This window comes from Peromyscus leucopus, chromosome 15 (genome assembly GCF_004664715.2).
Source record: "Peromyscus leucopus breed LL Stock chromosome 15, UCI_PerLeu_2.1, whole genome shotgun sequence".
Taxonomy (NCBI): domain Eukaryota; kingdom Metazoa; phylum Chordata; class Mammalia; order Rodentia; family Cricetidae; genus Peromyscus; species Peromyscus leucopus.
Window position 1 is genome coordinate 15,404,971 of NC_051076.1, and position 17,778 is coordinate 15,422,748.

Consider the following 17,778-nt stretch of genomic DNA (forward strand, 5'->3'; position numbering starts at 1 on the left):
TTTCCTGTTTCCTGAGTGATGGAGAAGATAAATATCTTCGTTAATGAAATAAAATCTACTCCCTCGTGGTGTGATCAGCCACTGCTTTTGTTTATCTCAACTTGCAACCAGAGTGTGTGCCTGAGTCATCTGGTGGACACTTGGCCCAGCATTTGCAGACCGGCTAAGTGGCATACCACGGGGAGCCGGAGAGGGAGGAGAGGCACGCGCCTCCACACCCCAGCCCAGCTGCTGCAGCTTGGAGTAGCGGGAGGCCCGGGCCCAGGAGCCAGAGGCGGGACTTCCGGTCCCGCTGGCGACCGCGGCCCGCGCCAGGCGGAAGCGCGGCTCCGGGCCAGGATTCGCGAGCTCCGGCTGGAGCTGAGTTCGGAGCCTCAGTGTCCCGGACGCCCGGTGTCCGTGTGGACGCTTCTCGGCGCTGCGTCGCCCCGTGCCGCGGTTCGGGGGAGGCCGGGGAGGCACGCGGGAGTCGGCGCGGGAGAGCCGGGACTCCGGGGTGAGGACGGCTGGCGCAGGGCCGCTGCGAGGGGCTGAGGAGGCCGAGGTGACATCCTCCATGGGGGTGTGTCCGCGTCCCGCAGCTTGTGGGGAAGGTGGCCCGAGGTGGCCTAGGGGGCTTGCAGGGAGAGGCTCCAGGGCCAGCTCTCTTCTCCATCGGGGTCGAAGATGAGAAGGACGTCTTGACCTAACCCATCTGCGAGATGACCAGCCGCGGCTTGCATGCTCAGCAACCACCGCTTTCTTTGCAATACTGTTTCTTTCTCTCTCTCCAGTCTTCCCCCTCTTCCTGTGGGCTTTGGACAATGTTCTACCTTCACAGGGAAAACTTGAACTCTTACTTCACCTAGCTCCGACTCAGGCTACCTTTCTTTGTCAGACTCACAGGACTTCATGCCTTTGATTCAGACAAGCAAGCCTACCGAAGTTTTCATTTTGGACTCCACTCTACCTTGCGAGTTCAGGTTGTCCCACTCCCTTTGTCGTGGGATGAATGTCTGGAGAAGGCTAGCACCTTCGAGTTTGCACTTTACGACCTAGCGTGTCACTAGCTTCCCAGCGTAGTGACACATTTTTAGATGCTAAATAGATTGGATTTTTGCCACATGCTGGGCGTAGCTAGGGAAAGCCAGAGTGCCATCACGGATGGAGGCTGATTTGTAAGGATTGTTTTAAGTGTTTCACATCCCAAGAGTTAGAATCTTAATTTCACACACGCTCCCCTCCGCCCCGTATTTGTCAGTACATGTAACTTAAATCTTACTTAGTGATCTGACCTGAGCTATTTGAAACAAATCAGAAAACACTGTGTATTTATTGATATCATAGTATCTCACTAACTTACTAGAACGTCTTGGTGATCTTGGATCTTGTGCTCCGCTCCAGTGAGATGGTCATTGTGATAACGGTATGTTGAGTGGTACAGCTGATGTTTACCAGTGTATGATGGTCCCCTACACAGGGCTTTAACGTATTAATGAAGACATTGAATGAAGTCTTTGGAAGTTACTGTGCTAACTGCTGTGTTAATTTTTTTTTTGCATGTCTTCATTTAATCTCTTAAAAAATTATTTTAAGGATGGATGCTCTGCCTGCCTGTATGTCTGTGCCCCACATGCAGGCTTGGTGCTCATAGAGATCAGAAAAGGGTGTCATGGTCCCTGGAACTCGAGTTGTGGGCTGCCTTGTAGGTGCTGGGAATCCAACTGAAGTCCTCTGGAACAGCAGCCCATGCTCTTAATGGCTGCAGCATCTCTCCAAGCCCCTTAATTTCATTTCTTGGGGAGGGGGGTAGATTTGTTGCTTATCTGATAAGGCTTGATTTTATTTTAGCTCGTTGTTTTGATTTAAAATCTGTCTCGAGTCCGGGCGGCGGTGGCGCATGCCTTTAATCCCAGCACTCGGGAGGCAGAGGCAGGCCCATCTTTGTGAGTTTGAGACCAGCCTGGGCTACAGAGCGAGATCCAGGACAGGCACCAAAACTACATGGAGAAATTCTGTTTCAAAAAACCAACCCCCCCCCCCAAAAAAAACCCTAAAAAACCTGTAGCAATTCCCCCATCCTCCCATTCCCCTGACTTTTAAAAGAGATACCCTTGAGAACACTCGAGTCTTTATAGCTCTTGGGTGGTGGAAGTGTTCATCCTTGAAATGCAAGAATGCTTGCCTTCTGTGGTAGGTTTCTAGTTGTAGATCTGAAAGGTGTTCGAAGTTTCTTGGGTTTAGGAAATCATTGGGATGTTTATTCTTTGATGTAACTGCTGAATAAATTGCTTAGTTTTCCCTTTAGATAAATTCTTTGCATCCTGTATGATTTTGATGTGTTTCATTATTAGCTATGTTAGTGAGAATTTTTGATTAGGGGCCGCAAAATGCTAGTTATTGGTGTGTATGGATTCACATTTTCTTTTTATTTCTACTGCATGATGTGTGTCTGTTGAGGGAGAACTGCCCAAGCAGTGGTAATTCAGACAGCCTTCATATACATGTATTTAAATGTTTTGTTTGGGTAGTCACCAATTTGTAATGTGTTTTCAAGCAACTGAGTTTGTTGGTTTAGTGCCTTCTGGCTATCAGCTCTATTATTGCATAGAACATTCCCAGTTACCTGCTTGTCCTAGTTAGAGGTCAAATTCCTGGTCATTTGATCCAGTCTAGAAAATTGGATATGGCTGAGGAACACAACTTTGTGGGTTAGGAGACACTCCAGAGCCACCAAGGATGGCTGAGGCACAGTCCATCGGTCTCTTACAGCCAGTCCGTATCCTTTCTCCCTCACTGAGTTAGTCCTTTCCATTCATAGTGACCAAGGTGACTCTGGCCTCAATGACTCAAAGGGGATTCAAAGCAGCTACACAAAACTGTGGTTCTGTTAAGAAGGGCAGAGTCCATTATGCTGAGTCCCTAAGGAAAAGAAGAACTCAGAGGCAAGCTAAAAGTATTTGTAATTGAGGTAGAGCTTATCATTTTTAACAGAAATTTGTGTATAATTTGCTACCTCTAAACAACATTGTTTTGTAATCGTCTATATTATTATCTTTGCCGGAATGAAGGCAGCGAATTGCTAGACTATTTCTTCTTGAAAAGTGGACATCATTCCATACTATTACCAGATGTTCATTGTTATTGGGAGTTCCAGATTGCACTAAAACTTAAGAGACACATCTGTTCCTGTGTTGTTTGGTATCCAAAGTGCCCTCAACTTGTGTAGGAACTCAGTGTGGATCTGATCCCCTGTATTGCTATTAATGATTTTTAAACTGAAAATTTTTATGCATATTTGTTAATTTTTATCTCCTTATGCTAGGAAGGTTATTATTTTTGCTTGTTGTGGTATATTTTGGTGTCCATTTTCTAACTCATTTGTTAATGATTATTTTTAGCTTGGTCTTCTGCATTTGAAATACTTCTTCCATAAAGCTTGTATTGAGTCAGGCTGGTTTGGGTCGATGATAGTGATTAATGATTCATGATCATAGTGAGATAATAGCATTGCTGATGTGTTGGCATTGCATTGAAAGTACTAACTTAGAAATAGCAGCCCGCATTTCTGTAACATGCTGTCGTATTTGAAGGGTTAGAAAGATACATTTATCAACCCTGACTTTAAAAAATACCCATTTGACTTTTACTCGATTAGTGTATCAGTTAGGGTTTCTGGGGGAGGGGGGATGAATGAGCATATGTGTATTATTACTATTATGATTTAAAGGTTTATTTTAAGGGGGCTGAGAAATGGCTCAGTGATGAACAGCACTTGCTGTATGGCGTAACCCTGAGGACCAGAGTTCTGATCCCAGAACTCATGGGACCCCAGCTTCTAGCAGGACAGAAAAGGATTCCTGGGGCTAGCTGACTTCCAGCCTAGCCTAACTTCAAGGAGAGATCCTGCCTCAGGGGAATAGGTAGATGGGGAGCAAAGAGGAGGGCACTGATCATCTCATCTGAGGGAGTGACACATTCAGGCTGGAGATTCAGCAGTTAATTTTGTAGTCTTCTTGTCGTTGACATGCCCATTTAGGGCACATCATGATGTGTGCTGCCCATGGAGCTTGAAGAATTTTTGCAAGTATAAGCTACTTATTGCATCATTCATGGGGATAGTCCAAGAGGCCTTAAGAACAGGAACCACAAGGACCTGGAGAAGTTGTTCAGAGTTCTCCTTCTGGAATAAGTTGATGGTAAAGAAACAGGTGTTCATGGAACCCACAAAGTCTGTGGGGCAGGACTTTGGAAATCCTCTCTCACAGGGTTTAAGGAGACGCTGGGGGCATTATAGGATCTAAATGGCCTTTTGAATTGAATCTTGGTAGTAATATCAATGCCATTTGTTAATCAATTGTAGTCCAGGACTGTGAAGAGAAATTTTTCCAGCTTTCTGCCCTGATTGAGTTCTTATCCTGACTTACCTTCCTTTACACAGTCAGTGATGGACTGTGATTGAGATATGTAAGCCAGTAAAAAAATCCTTTCATCCCCAAGTTGGTTTCAGTCCGTGATTTATCACAGCAAGAGAAAGCAAACTAAGACAGTAGGTATTATGTTTCACTTCTGGAGAGGCTAAGGTACTATATATAATTCTGTGTTAGAGTGAATGCTGGAGCATATTTTAAAGTCCTTTCCTGGGGAAGTATACATTGTTTTCTTTTCTCAAAAGCACCTTGATTTCTTTTGTTGTTGTTTTTGTTGTGTGAACCTAAAGTACAAGAGGGAGGGTTTTTATTTCAGCTGTGCACAACTAGGGTTGTTTTAGCCACTTGTTTATTTCATGTGTTTCACTTTAAGTTTTCATTAGGTGCAGTTAGCTTCTAATTGGTCAGTTCTTCCAAGGATGCTACTTCAGTTAATGTAGTAGCATGAAGGGTGGTTGAAAGTAGTATATACTTTGGACAAGTTTGCTCTGTGTAGAAAGTGAGGTGGCAGTTAACATGGGGGCGGCTCACATAGAAATCCATTTTCCTCGGAATGTGAGGCTGGAACACTTCTCATCTGACAGCATGCTGCGGGGCAGGGCCAGAATCCAAACTCAGATGAAAATCACCCAGCTTTTTTTTTTTTTTCCTCTACAACAAGTTATTGCCAGCTGAAAAGGATAGTGTAGGGTAATAATGAATTCATTTCCATCTGCTACAAAAGAAATTATTTTAGACAGTTTTAACCTAGATAAAAAGGCTACTTTGAAATGAAGAGTGAATTAGTGGCTATCAAGCAAGTAGTTATTAGATTCCGGTCCTGGAAGCCTGTACAGGTGATGCTGATGGCTGTGGCCGACAGTTAGCAGTTTGTTCTCAAATAGGTCCCCTCAGGTGTGGGTGGCAGATGTGGCGTGACTGGTCTTAGGTCTTAGACAGAGGTGGCTCGTTCCTGGATGCTGCGTAGGTTTTCTTAAGCTTCAAGGTCAAGTGCTTTGACTTTGCGAATGAGCGCATGCAGAAACATATATACAGTTTGTGTTCATTTTTTTCTTTTCAATGTGAGCATTGAGCCCAGGGCTTCACATGTATTAGAAAGATGTCCTACCCCTGGGCTATATAGCCCTAGCCCTAATTGGTTAAATTAACAACTAGTTTAAAGGACATGTACTATTGCTCTTTCAGAGGACCCAGGTTCAGTTCCCAGCACCCACGTGGCACCTCACCACTGCCTGTAACTCCAGCTCCAGAGAATCCAATGCCTTTTTTTTTTTTCTGGTTTTCTTGCACATATTCACACACATAGACTCATAAATAAAAAGTAAATCTTTAAAAACATTTTTAAAGGCCAAATGTAACATTTATGATTACTTGCAGTAAGTATGTTATTTAGTCTTTGAAACCTTAAGGAACATTTTGCATTGCCCATGTCTGATATCTTGTCACCCTGCCTTTTCCCTCTTCTCTCATGCAAGTTAGGTATTTGAGGGAAGGACTGAAGTACTGTACTTACCAAATAGGTGGCTCTTTTTGGTTTCCTTTGGCTGTCCTGTGGTTGATTTAGCCAGACGCTTTCCTTGATGGGTAGCTTTAGCAGCAGCATAACATAGAAACATGTCCTTAGTATTGTAACCTGATTATTAGGGCCTTTACTGAATAGTAACCTTTTAAAAAAGGATTTAATTTCTAGTTGTTGCTGGCTTCCAGGCTTTTCTATTTGCTGACTGTGTGATGGATATTAGTGTCATCTACTCCTGTTAGGAAGTGGGCAACTAAAATATAATTTATTAACCACTGTTTAGGTGCTTTTGGCATTTCAGATCTGTTTTATAAAAGAGATTAGTCTTAATTAGATGACTACTAACAATTACTAACTGTTTAGTGCATGCTGATCTCTGGTTTTGAATTTGTCCTGTCTCATCTAGTCTTCATTACAATCCCATTAAGAGCCATTATACCAGATTTACAGACACGGAAACTGAGGTTTATGGAGACTGAATAGCTTGCCCTGTCTACACAGTAATTATTGGAGCTGGGATTTGAATCCAGGCAACCTGAAGTCCAGGATTTAGCTTTTAACAACTATGCTATTCATCAAGCGGATGCCTTCTGTGTTATGCACAATGCAGCCTTACTTAAGATTTCCCCTAGAAATCCCTCCCTCCTGTGGCATTTCTGATAGGAATCTGTGTTTGCAGGCAGGACTGTCCATTTTATTGTAATAAATGTTCCCCTTCAATGTTAGTGCCTGGCTGTTGATTTCTTAGCATTCGCACCCCAGGCTGAGAGGACCTGTCTTGTGTTGTCTTATGTTGCCTGTGCTGTCCTATTGGAGGGGGTGGCCTTCTCTTCCACTAACAATAGCAGTTATAGGTTTTCTGGTACTTTGTGGGGCAGTTTATTTTAGATATATAGAGAAATTAATTTTTATTCTAAATGGACATATAGATGGCAGCGTTGTAGAAACATCCTGTGAAGAAAAGGGGAAAAAAAAAAAGTTGATTTAAAATTGGCCATGAGAGTGGAAAGGGGATAGTTTGTATGTGGATTGTTGAGTTAAAGCTTTTCACTGGGAAATACTTGACCTACAGTGCTTTTACTATACTCTTTTAAATTCTAGAGTGCAGTGTTTAGCTCTATAAAATAGAATAATCTTCAGAGGCCTGTGAGATAGCTAAGTGGGAACCTCCTCAAAACCTGAGTTCAATCCCTTGAACCCACATCCAGATGGAAGGAGAGAACCAACTCCATGCATTGGTACACAGGCAGACTGGCACACGGACTCCACATGGGTACGGATACAGACAGCCTTACAGGCAGCCACACACACAGGCAGACTGGCAGAGATCAAAGTACTTGCCTCTGACCTCAAAGCCATATTTATCCAGCATCACATAAAAGTAGCCTTCTTTATATAACAGATTACATTGCTGTTTGCTTTTGGGTTTTCCAGACATTGGTGTTAGCCTCTCCTTTTTCCTGAGTCATAGTCCCCCAGATGTCCAATGTTAGTCATCTTTGCCCATGCCCATCTGTATGGGCACCATGCTGTCTAATCAAAATGGCTCTTGCAGCCTCTGTTCCCTACTATAAGGAACAGTAATCCCAACTTCCTCTGATGTCATCTATTTTTATGTTATGCTTCTTGAGACTTCATCTTTTAGCCTCAGAAATAACAGTATTTAGATTAGTTGTTAACATTCAACCTGTTTCTTCTCCTGATCATTCTTCTGTGTGTTCCATCCGTATGACAAATTACTTTTGAATTTACTCTGCTGTGGAGCTTTGTGTGGGATGGTTTCTGGCTCTGCACTGTGTGTAGACTGCCAGGTTTTACTTCCTCTTACCAATTTTCTGCACCCCGCCTCGAATTTTCACCACCAGGACTGTGCAGATGCCACCAGGACCTGCTGGCTTTAGAACTAATTTACCTCTCTGTATTTGTTCATTCTGTTCTTTTTGAGGCAGTCTCTTTACATAGCCTAGGCTGCCCTGAGACTTACTTTGTAGCCCAGGGAGGTCTCAAGCTGGCACCCCGCCTCTGCCTCTTCTCAGCAATGGTGGAGATAGAGGCACAGCGTCACACTGTTGTAATCAAAAGTCTGGAGGTCCCTTTTGTCTTTTAGGGACCTCAATTCAGGTTAACACCAGAGTTAGTTTACCTCTACAGGGGCTCGGGTGGCTCTCTTAGAGGCAGAAGAGTGCCTTAGGATATTGGTGTATCTATCAGTCCTTATGGTGATGTCCTTCTGGATAAACCATGTACAGTACCACCTGCCACATGAATGGAGTATAGTGACTCTAGGGGATTTTAATCTTTGGTACCAGTGATATTTTCACATTAAACACTGTGTGGGTCTTTGGTCAGAAAATAGTCACAGTGTGGTGGTATGAAAGAAAATGGTCCCTAAAGGGAGTGGCACTATTAGGAGGTGTGGCCTTATTGGAGGAAGTGTGTCACTGTGGGGGTGGGCTTTGAGGTTTCCTTTGCTCAAGCTGTGCTCAGTGTGGTACACAGTTCACTTCCTGTTGCCTGTGGATCAGGATGTAGAACTCTCAGGTCCTGGAGTTGCCAGGATGTCCCACCATGTCTGCCTGCATGCTGCAGTGTCCCACCATGATGATAACAGACTAAACAAACCTCTGAAACTCTGTCAGCACCAATTAAATGTTTTCCTTTATAAGAGTTGCCATGGTCATGGTGTCTCCTCACAGCAATAGAAACCCCAAATAAGACACAAAGAAAGGGACGTAGCATGGAAGCCAGGAGGAGAGCAGAGCAGCTGGGTGTCAATGCGGGCACTCACCAGTGTTGCCTGGAACACCCTTGGATGTCGGCGGCCGCAGGAACAGAGCATAGCTTCTCACTGTCACCTTTGTGTCTCAAGTCTTGAGTTTTCTAGGACCTCAACTCAGGGAATGTGGCTTCCGGGAAGAACAGTTTAGGGTGAGCCACGGCCCATAGGGGAAGAAGGAAGCACCCCGGGGCATGAGCGGCTTCTTCAAGGAGAGTCGGCTCTGGGTGTCCTGTGGTGATTGTATGTAGGGTTTGGAAGCTTTTTAATGTCATCAGTCAGTGGGTTTCTAGGGACTCCTCTCTCTTTTCAATAGTTGAGGTTCTAGAGAGGCTCTGAAGATGCCTTTGATGAGAGACTTCAGTCAGAACAGCAAACCAGGAGCGCACAGGCTGGGATCTGTGTTTTGCTGTGCTGGGGTTTCTGAGAAGTTCCTGGAAAATTACAGCTGTACAGCTGGAGTGAAAGGCCTGAAGCAGATGTTGTTAGTTGTATTAAAATTCTTGATTCTCAGCTGGCAAGAGGCTTCAGCCAGACTTCACAGTGAGGTTCCTTTCCCTTCCCACAACCCCATAATTTTGTCTTCCTCTTCTGCCTCATGCCCAGTTCTGGGATTATAGGCATATATCACTAGATTTGTACTTTCTCATGATTTCTGACCCTGGAACATTTCTTGTAGTTTATTTCTGACTCTACCATATTTTCTTCTTTTTTTTTGGGTTTTTTTGAGACACAATTTCTCTGTTTAACAGCCCTAGTTGTCCTGGAACTCACTCTGTAGAGCAGGCTGGCCTTGAACTCATGGAGATCAGCCTGCCTCTACCTCTGGAATTAGAGGCGTGCACCACCAATGCCTGGCCTGACTTTACCATACATTAAATGATTTCACTCATTTAAAATACTTTTTTTTCTTTTCGAGACAGGGTTTCTCTGTGTAGCTTTGCGCCTTTCCTGGAACTCACTCTGTAGCCCAGGCTGGCCTCAAACTCACAGAGATCCGCCTGCCTCTGCCTTTAGGTGTGCGCCACCACCGCCCGGCTAAAATACCTTTTATTAGTTTCATAAGTTGATAAGGTATTTTCATCCTTTCTGTGCCCATGGTTCTCTCTCTCTCTTTTCCCTTTACTACTCCTGCCGAACCCCTTCCTCCTAGAAGCCCCCTCTCACTTTCTTGTCTTCTGTTTTGTTTTGTTCTTTTGTGACCCTCAGAGTTTCATTGGGGTTGCTTGCATGAGAGTGAGAGAGAGGATGTTTACTGGAGCATGGCTGTTTTCCAGTGGCTACCCCACTAAAGACCAGATTCCTCCTCTGCAAGCAGCAGTTACCTGCCAGCAGCTCTTCAGGTAAGGATAGGCCTCGGGACTTCTACACGGGAGGGGATGTGGACAGGGAGGTGTTAAGCAGGCAACTGACCACGGCTGCTGTGAGGAGTTCATGAAGGCAGCATCGATGTCGTGTCTAGAAACAGTGTTTTATAGCACTCCTCTCCATCTTTAGGTTCTCACATGCTTTCTACTTCCTCCATACCCTCCTCCAGGATTCTCCCAGAGCCTTGGAGGGAGTGAGAGATGTCCCATTTAATACTGAGCACGCAAAAGTCACTCTCCGCACTTTGGCCATTTATCAGTCTCTCCGTTAGCCATTGCCAACTGCAAATGAAATTTCTCTCACTGAGGCTGAGATCAGCATTAATCTGTGGTTATAATCACAAACTTAGAAAGTAGTTTTATACCATGTCCATTTATGAAAATAATAGTAGGTCCCTCACTAGGGCTATGACCTGCAGCCATGGGCTTTTGATCGGGTTTACAGTTCTAGGCATGAATTTTTACTATGGGTTGGGCCTCATATCTGAGTAGAAAAGTGGCTGGTTGTCCCCATAGTAGTCACGTCACTATTGTATTATTGCACCTACGTTTGGTGGCCACCAAGAGCAATGGTGATAGCCTGTATCATTGAGGTGGCCTCTGAGCCTCTCTGATCAATAATTGACCGAGAGGTAGGTGTCCTATACTCAGCACTATAACCCAACTTGTTTTAGGTGATCTCCAGACATATATTCACCTGTCAGAAACAAGGCCACCTTGTCACCTCATTCCTTGGAGTATTTTGTATTGAGCCGAGGTAGTGGAGTAGTGATGTGGGAGAGGACTTTGGGTCTTAGTCCAGCATTCTAGTAACTGGCAAACCTTGTTCATTGAGAGCCGTAAAAAATAAACAGGTTGGAGGAAACAGCTCCAAAAGATTTCCAAACCACCTTTGAAAACGTCCCCTGTTGGAACCTCGACTGCCTTCTTATCAAGGACGGAGAACAGCAGTTTGAGGACAGACCTTTAATGGAAGGAAGTGTTGTTTCTTGTACATCTGACTCTGCGGTGAACAGGCTCCACAACTCACTTTGTACCCGGGATTCTGTGTGTTGTAAACGTGGGTGGAACAAATGCTCTGAGAATATTTATGACATGAAGGTTGGAATTACCGTGAACATGTCAAAACTTATTCATATTGGAACTTTGCAGTTTGCTCTAAGGATTTAGCTTCTTAATGAAGCTTTTCAAAGATGATGACCTTATTTCATGAATTCTCTATAAATGTGATTTTTAATGTGTTTCTGGAGGCATTTTAGGCTCAGATGTAGTTTTCCTTTTTAACAAAAAAAATTTATAAGAGGTTTTTATTGAAAAAATTGTTACCAAAAATAATGCCTAGGATGCAAGCAGCTCCATACTGACTGCTCAGCCCCATTGCTCCTTTGCAGTGTACCAATATACTAATCTTCCTAAAAAACAAAAAACAAGGAGCTGGGGGTGGTGGTGGCGGCGGCGGCGGCGGTGGCGGCGGTGGCACACGCCTTTAATTCCAGCACTGGGGAGGCAGAGGCAGGCGAATCTTTGTGAGTTCAAGGCCAGCCTGGTCTGCAGAGTGAGTTCCAGGAAAGGCGCAAAGCTACACAGAGAAACCCTGTTTCGGTTGGAGGGGGGGAAATAATGCCTATATTAATTTTCTTTTTGTTTTTGTGTTTTTGAGACAGGGTTTCTCTGTTGTTTTGGTGCCTATCCTGGATCTCGATCTGTAGACCAGAGATCCACCTGCCTCTGCCTCCTGAGTAATTTTCTTCTTAACCTCATTTAGCAGTAAATTTAGGAGGGTATCCTGGAGTAGAAAATAATTTGAGAGCAGCATTTCATGTGTCACCCCCCCCCCCCCGCCCGCCCAGTATAATCTTGTAATATTGTTACCTAAGTGAGATGTTTTGCTTTGCTTACTAACACTGAAAAAATATATTTCCTAGCAGGCGGTATTGGTTTGATGTTTGGGGCCTTGTTTCTCAGTTAGTTCTGATAGAGAAGATGAGTATTTCAAGGGACAATGGTTTGCTTTCAGGTGGTGATGCTGAGTAAGAACCGAGCACATTCATTTGCACAGCCAGTATCAACTCCAGACGCCATTTCTGACTTTTCCTTAAGTGGACCATGTGATTTGCTGTATCACTGACTTGATCTTCAGGTCTTGCAAACCACATAGCTTACCCATGAAATCAAGTCATGGTTTCAAAGAACCCTTTGTAAGAGGACTTAATTTTTATTTCTTTAGGTCACTGCGATGAAAAGAACATTATACAGTGTGTGACTGGTTATAAGAGCCTCCCCCACTTTCTTCTTAGTCCACCATCTTTGAGATCGCTGTAGTGTAGTTTGGCTGGTCTTCCCTACATAGTCCCTGGCATCAACAGTTAACCATTTAGCTGAAGCTAACAGGCTCCTAAATTTTACTTATAAGATCACATGCTGTCTTTCAGACATGATAACAATTGTGAGATTGTACCCTCTGCATTCTGTTTCTGGCTGTTCTGCTTTAAGCTTGGGTTGGCTGATCATTAGATGTTTGAGTTGGTGAAGAACTGAAATGGCACATGGACTTGGGTGCCTAGAATAATGTCAGCATGTTTGTTGTCCAGTCTTTCTCTGCAGACTGTGTTTATGTAGTAGTTGTATGGAACCCTTAGAGTGCAGACCTTTGTGCTGATGTGACTGCTTCTCCATTGAGAATTTAGCTTTATGAAATGCCAGTCCAGTTTAAGTATTGTACAATTTGTCACTTATGTGCATATGGAATGTAACATATGGGGAGATTATTGTAGTTGGAAGTTTTTCTGTGTTCTGCCTGGGTGGTGGTAGAGATAAATCTCTCTCACTCTCATTCCCCAAGTAAATACACAGAGGCTTATATTAATTATAACTGCTCGGCCATTAGCCCAGACTTATTACTGACCAGCTCTTACACTTAATTTAACCCATGATTCTTATTTATGTTTACCCACGTGGCTTGGTACCTTTTCTCAGTTCTACCTTGACATCTTGCTTCCTCTGTGTCTGGCTGGTGACTCCTGACTCAGACCTCCTCTTCCCAGAATTCTCTTCCTTTGCTTGCCCAGCCTATATTTCCTGCCTGGCTACTGGCCAATCAGCGTTTTATTTATCAACCAATCAGAGCAACACATATACACAGCATACAGAACGACATCCCATAGCACTTCCCCTTTTCTGTCTAATCAAAAAGGAAGCTTTTAACTTTAACATAGTAAAATTACATATAACAAAACAGTCATCAAGCAAGAATTACAGTTACAATATCTAGTCTATTTGTATTTGGCAAAATTAAAGAAAATATTCTATCTATCCTATATTTGTGAGTCTAAAGTTTCATATCTAATTTATCTTTTATCATAACCAGGGAAAATTATAACTATCTAGTCTTCAGCTATATCAAAGACCCCAGAAGGATATAGTATTACCTAAGTAAACAGGAAATGCATTGTAAACAAATTCTAAAATTCTGGAAATGACAGAGACAGATGGCTACCTGGACAGTTACCCAAAGTTCTTCAACAATGTTGGGCATCCTTCTTCAGCCCATAGGCCTATAGTCTCTCAGTCACTTCTCTCTGTGTCCTGCAGAATGTCTGGCAGTCTCCTTTGTGAAGCAGGAACCTGAAGGACTATCTCGCTTTGCAAAGTTCAGTGGTCACCTTCTTATGGGTCCTGCATGTTCACTTTATATAACTTTTTGTCAAGCAGTTTAGGCAAGAACAGTTTCTTGCCCAAATGGCTAACTTTTGCCATGAAGAAGATAAACTCCACATGGAGTGTCTTTGGTGCCCATCATCTTCCTTGAAGTGATTGGTGCCAGAACCAGACATTTCTCATTGTCCAGAAAAGTCTAAGTTTTAAAACATTTTAAATGCTGTATTCTGTAGGTGTTTGAAGTGATTGGAGATTACCTTCCTAATTGAAATATATCTATGTATACCTAGAAAACTTAACTAACATGACTATAAGTTTGACTATCATAGATGACTAATTATTAATCTATATTTCTTAATTATACATTACAATTTCAATGAGCTGCACAAACATACCTTAAACAAGAGTAGAAATAAATGTACAGTATAACAAAATTAACCTTAAATTTGTATCAATAAACTAAAATCTATAGCAATGTAAAGCATTTTTAAACAAGTTGTTGCTCTTTAAAAGTTGGGTGTCAATTGTAGACGAATTTCTAAATGGTCTTATTAAATAAAAAACATGGAGCCAGATATAGGGGTGAAACCTGAGCGATCAGGGAAATAGAGAAAGCCACAGCTAAACTCACCTCACCAACTTCTCAGCTGATCCTGTTTCTTCAGACTGGAAGCCTCTGAGTCCTCATCCCAATGGATCTCAGCTGAACTGCTGCTAAAAGCCTAAAAGCTTAAAAGCCTCTAGTTCCTGGTCCTCACACCTTATATACCTTTCTGCTTCCTGCCATCACTTTCTCGGATTAAAGGTGTGAGTCTTTAAAACCACATACCTGGCTGTTTCCAGTGTGGCCTTGAACTCACAGAGATCCAGATGGATCTTTGCCTCCCAAGTGATAGGATAAAAGGTATGTGTGCCACCATTTTCTGGCCTCTATGTCTGTCTAGTGGCTGTTCTGTCCTCTGACCCCAGACAAGTTTATTAGGGTGCACAATATATTGGGAGACACAATATCACCACAGATTATTTCAGAGGTGGGATGGAATAGGGATTTTTATCTGACAACTCCACACATATAATATGGAGTGAGGACTGATCTCTGCAAAGATGAGGTAGATGTTTATTGGTTATTGCTGTTGAGTTCCTAATCAGGAAGAAGCTTAGGACTGAATGTTGGTTAGGCAGAAGAATAGCTTAGATAGTGGCAGTTCCTTTTCGGTTCCTTTAACAAGGTATACTGAAAGCCTGTTGTGGAATGTCGGTGTTTTATTGGTTCTGTTGGAAGAGATAGTACCCCAAACTAGAAATATTGGAACAATTTTTTGAAGTAATAGCCTGAAGTATATGGGATGCCTATTAGGAGGCTCCTGTAAGATGGAACCAGGACATTGAATATGCTAATGACTGTGAACTAGTGAAGTGATCTTCCATTCATTTGACAGCCAATGGCATATTGATGTATGCCAGCTGCCAGCTAGGCAGAATGGTACAGCAGGCAAGATCGTAACTCCCAGGGGGCCTAAAACTGGTATGTTTAAGTCTTAATTTACTGCTTGATGGCATAATGAGTTTGTAACTTTGAAATTTAATGCTTACTGGTAGGTCTGGACCTGTCTATGATGATAAAATTGCCAAGTCATTGAGTTTTGTCAACTATTCTGGTGTTTACGATCTAAGAAGCTATTATAAGAACCTTCAGTTTGGCCAACTGATCATAAGATATATAGAAAGCTTTTATCATCACTAACAGATATTTTGTATTTCATAAGCTGTTTTAGCTGAGGGCCTTAGGGTTTGGTTTAACAGTACAGTGTGAAGCCCCAGGCTCAAATTTTAGCACCACTCCCCCCCAAAAAAGTAAAAAAGTTTTTCAGTTGAGATTTTTTAAAATGTAGAATACTGTTTAGTTAGTTTGATTTCTTGTGGATACTGCCTAATTTGATTTTAAGTTAAATATAAGAGAATATAATTTAAATGATATGTTTTTAATTTTAAATTGAGCCATGTTAAATTTAAAATCCAAAAGTACAACCCCCTATAAGTCACCATCTGAATACTTGTACCCATCTGTCGGCTAAAGGATGGCGTGGAAGCATTGGCAGTTTAGGGTTTTCAGCCTTCTGAAGACAATGTGGATTGAGGAGTGATTTCTGCAGACAAAGTAGATGCTTATTTGTCACTCCTGTTGATCTCAAGCCAGAAAAGAATTAGGAAAGCATGCTAGGTAGGCAGAAGTAGTTTTCATAGCATCTTACAGACTAGCAATGGGATATATCCCTAACAGTCTTTAAGAGTAGATGTCTCCCTGTCACTTCTGCCATCCCATGGTGCTGGGGTCTAACTCAGGACCTCATGCATACAAAGCAAATATTCTTCCAACTAAGCTGTGTCCCCAGCCTGAGAAGAGACCCCCCCCCCCAGACAGGGTTTCTCTGTATAGTTTTGGTGCCTGTCATAGATCTCGCTCCGTAGACCAGGCTGGCCTCGAACTCACAGAGATTCGCCTGGCTCTGCCTCCCGAGTGCTGGGATTAAAGGCATGTGCCACCACCGCCCAGCTGAGAGAATATACTTTTAATGAAGAAGTAAGTCACAAGTATGATCTCACAGAAGCTGGTATTAGTGTGGTATAAAAGTGGGGGTATAAGTGTTTGAGATGATCTCTCTAGTACTCTGCATAAGGATTACTGTAATCGTCCACTCTCGCATACTGTTGAACAGTATAGACTCTGGCAGGGTAGGAATGTGAGGAGTGGGCTTGTCCTGAGAAGTGAGTAGGAAAAGCTGGTCCTGTTGCCCAGCCTTCCTTAGGGTTTGTCCTTAGTTGCTGTTCACTTTCCTCATATACCCATGGCTTTGTCATGATTGTGAAACTGTGCTATGATACATGGATTACGAGGCATTCACTTCAGAGGGTCTGACTTGAGCTGTGAATTCACATGATGGAAACCAGACTCATTTTTCTTCAGAGACTTTGGATGTAGTCGGTCTAGAGCTGGGCTTTGACTTTGTTTTTTTTCTTATTTGTGCCACCCAAGCAGGGATATCGTGTTCCTTAATCTGCTTCCTCAGTCAATGGAGACTACTCATTTTTGTTATAGGTTGTTGTAATGAGATTTAAAGTGAGATGCTCAGAAAGCATTTCATAAAACTCCAAGGGCTGTTTAAATGTCATGTATCACTGGGAAACTGATTGGAGTCATTGGAACATGTTGTCATTTAGGGACCAGTGTTTCAGATTTCAGAGAGTTTTGTATTTTGAAATATTTGCATAGTCTTAATCACCTGAGCATTCAGATCCAAAAATCCAAATCCTGTGTCTTTTTGTGTACCTTACCTGTGCCGATAGAGCTGTCACAGACCAGGAGTTTGGAAGTTCCCTCAGGATGGGGTCTTATCTGTATTTACCCAGCATCTGTGTAGATCATGGTTATTTCATTTCTAAGTTTAAAAACTTTTTAGAGTTTTTATTTTTCCTATTCCCATTTTTTTCCTTAGGTATTTTATTAACCCTCTGCCATCTTTGAAAATATGGGACAGGCAGAGTATAGTACCTTGCCCTGTAGTTAGATGGAGAAACCATGGGATCTGGTCTCTGGAAGTAAAGGAGAGACAGATCAGCAATGGGTTCCACCCACGATAGCTATGAATTTGGTCTGATGCAAAACTGTAAACTTCTTAAAATATGAGGTTTTGTCTTATAACTCAATTACACTGTTCTCCAGTGTGAACATGGTAGATGACATTGGTTGGTTGCAATGTCCAAGGTTATATCTTCTATACAAAATGATATACTTCAGGTCTTCCTACTGAGAAATTCTGTCCTAGCTAGGCAGTGCACATGAAGCCCATGCATACAAGGAATCCAAACTACAGGCTTTAAAAATGGTAGTTGTTTTGTTTATGAATGTTAGTCAGTGTTCTTACAGTGACATGTGACATAGGTAAGCCTTTATAGTTTCTGATGATGCTTTCACAATTCTTTTTAGTAGGTTAAATATCACCTTCCACCTAGTTTCTCTGAAAGAATGATTTGACCTTGTACATGAGCTAC

The 17,778-nt window shown here is 42.7% G+C and overlaps 1 protein-coding gene across 4 annotated transcripts in view; it reads left to right on the top strand.

Moving 5' to 3' along the window:
* The first annotated feature begins 284 nt into the window (after window positions 1–284).
* Disp1 (dispatched RND transporter family member 1) overlaps window positions 285–17,778 on the top strand; it is a 161,743-nt gene continuing 144,249 nt past the window's right edge. For 3 of the 4 annotated variants that reach the window (XM_028894576.2, XM_037211162.1, XM_028894579.2), the window contains exon 1: window positions 314–496. The gene's annotated coding sequence lies outside the window, so the exon portion shown is untranslated. Of the gene's footprint in view, window positions 497–17,778 lie in introns of all 4 variants that reach the window. The other variant, XM_028894575.1, reaches the window with a different exon arrangement.